Raw genomic sequence first — 2,266 nt, 5'->3', positions numbered from 1 at the left:
CAGTGGTGGTCTCATATATCAACCACCAGGGAGGGTTACGTTCATGCCCCCTGTTCAGGCAGGCACAACTAATTCTTCTCTGGGCAGAGGGAAGGTTCTTGTCAGTGAGTGCAATGTTGATTCCGGGCAGCCAGAATGTAGGGGCAAACAACCTGTTGAGACAGGGGCTGAGGCCCGGGGTTTGGAGGCTCCATCGTCAAGTGGTGGAGTCCATATGGGGGAGGTTCGGCCAAGCAGAAGTGGATGTGTTCGCCTCCGAGGAGACAACACACTGCCCACTGTGGTTCACCCTCACTCCTCCCGCACCATTAGGGCTGGACACCATGTGGCCAAGGTCACATCTGTATACTTTTCCCCCGATTGCTCTGCTCCCACAAATTCTAGCGAGACTTCACCAAGACGGTCTACGTCTTTTGCGAATAGCACCTTATTGGCCAGCTCGAATATGGTTCTCAGAGGTAATATCACTGCTAGACGGCTCTCCTTGGGCAATTCCCATCCGCAGGAATCTACTGTCTCAAGCCAGAGGGCTGATTTAACACTCTCGGCTGGAACTATGGAAACTGTGGGTCTGGCCCCTGATGGGCACCAGCTTATAGATTCCAGGGAGGCCATGGATTAGCCAAGGCCTTCCTGCATCCTAGGCCGGATTATATTCCTAAAGTGCCTATATCTGCTGCCTAGCCAGTAGTGTTGTAGGCTTTCTGTCCTCCTCCTTTCCTCACACCGAAACAATAGAAATTGCACCGACTGTGTCCAGTAAAGGCGCTCTGTACTTACATCCACCACTCCGCCCAGTGGCGTAAGTCGGAGCAACTGCTGGTCTTCTTGGTGGCGACAGTAGACGTGATGCTGTGTTGAAGCAGCGCATCTCTAATTGGATAGTGGAAGCAATCTCTATCGCTTATGAGGCGCGGTCTCGCTACGCCTCTGGGCATAAGGGGTCATTCCACTAGGGGGTCGCATCCTCGAAGGCTTTGTCCAAAGGGGTATCCTTACAGGATGTGTGTGCTGTGGCAGGGTGGTCTATGCTGCACACATTCATTCAATATTATAGCTTGGATATACAGTACATCCGGAAAGTATTCACAGCGCTTAACTTTTTCCACATTTTTTATGTTACAGCCTTATTCCAAAATGGATTAAATTCATTATTTTCCTCAAAATTATACAAACAATACCCCATAATGACAACGTGAAAGAAGTTTGTTTGAAATCTTTGCAAATTTATTAAAAATAAAAAACAACAAAAGCACATGTACAAAAGTATTCATAGCCATGACACTCAAAATTGAGCTCAGGTGCATCCTGTTTCCACTGATCATCCTTGAGATGTTTCTACAACTTGATTGGAGTCCACCTGTGGTAAATTCAGTTGATTGGACATGATTTGGAAAGGCACACACCTGTCTATATAAGGTCCCACAGTTAACAATTCATGTCAGAGCACAAACCAAACCATGAAGTCCAAGGAATTGTCTGTAGATCTCAGAGACAGGATTGTATCGAGGCACAGATCTGGGGAAGGGTACAGAAACATTTCTGCAGCATTAAAGGTCCCGATGAGCACAGTGGCCTCCATCATCTGTAAATGGAAGAAGTTTGGAACCACCAGGGCTCTTCCTAGAGCTGGGCGCCCATCCAAACTGAGCGATCAGGGGAGAAGGGCCTTAGTCAGGGCGGTGACCAAAAACCTGATGGTCACTCTGACAGAGCTCCTGTCTCTGTGGAGAGAGGAGAACCTTCCAGAAGAACAACCATCGCTGCAGAACTCCACCAATCAGGCCTGTATGGTAGAGTGGCCAGATGGAAGCCACTCCTCAGTAAAAGGCACATGACAGCCCACCTGGAGTTTGCCAAAAAGCACTTGAAGGACTCTCAGACCATGATGAAACAAAGATTGAACTCTTTGGCCTGAATGGGAAGTGTCATGTCTGGAGGAAACCAGGCACCAGTCATCACCTGGCCAATACCATCCCTACAGTGAAGCATGATGGTGGCAGCATCATGCTGTGGGGATGTTTTTCAACGGCAGGGACTGGGAGACTAGTAAGGATTGAGGAAAAGATGAATGCAGCAATGTACAGAGACATCCTTGATGAAAACTGGCTCCAGAGCACTCTGGACCTCAGACTGGGGCGAAGGTTCATCTTCCAACAGGACAACGTCCCTAAGCCCACAGCCAAGATAACAAAGGATGTAAAAGCATGAAGTAGCCTGTTGATAGTATGAATTATTATGTTTTAACACACTGCTAACATGAATT

Source organism: Ictalurus punctatus, chromosome 20, assembly GCF_001660625.3.
Source record: "Ictalurus punctatus breed USDA103 chromosome 20, Coco_2.0, whole genome shotgun sequence".
NCBI lineage: Eukaryota > Metazoa > Chordata > Actinopteri > Siluriformes > Ictaluridae > Ictalurus > Ictalurus punctatus.
The sequence above is the reverse complement of the archived record's forward strand: the minus strand, read 5'-3'. Positions refer to the sequence as shown.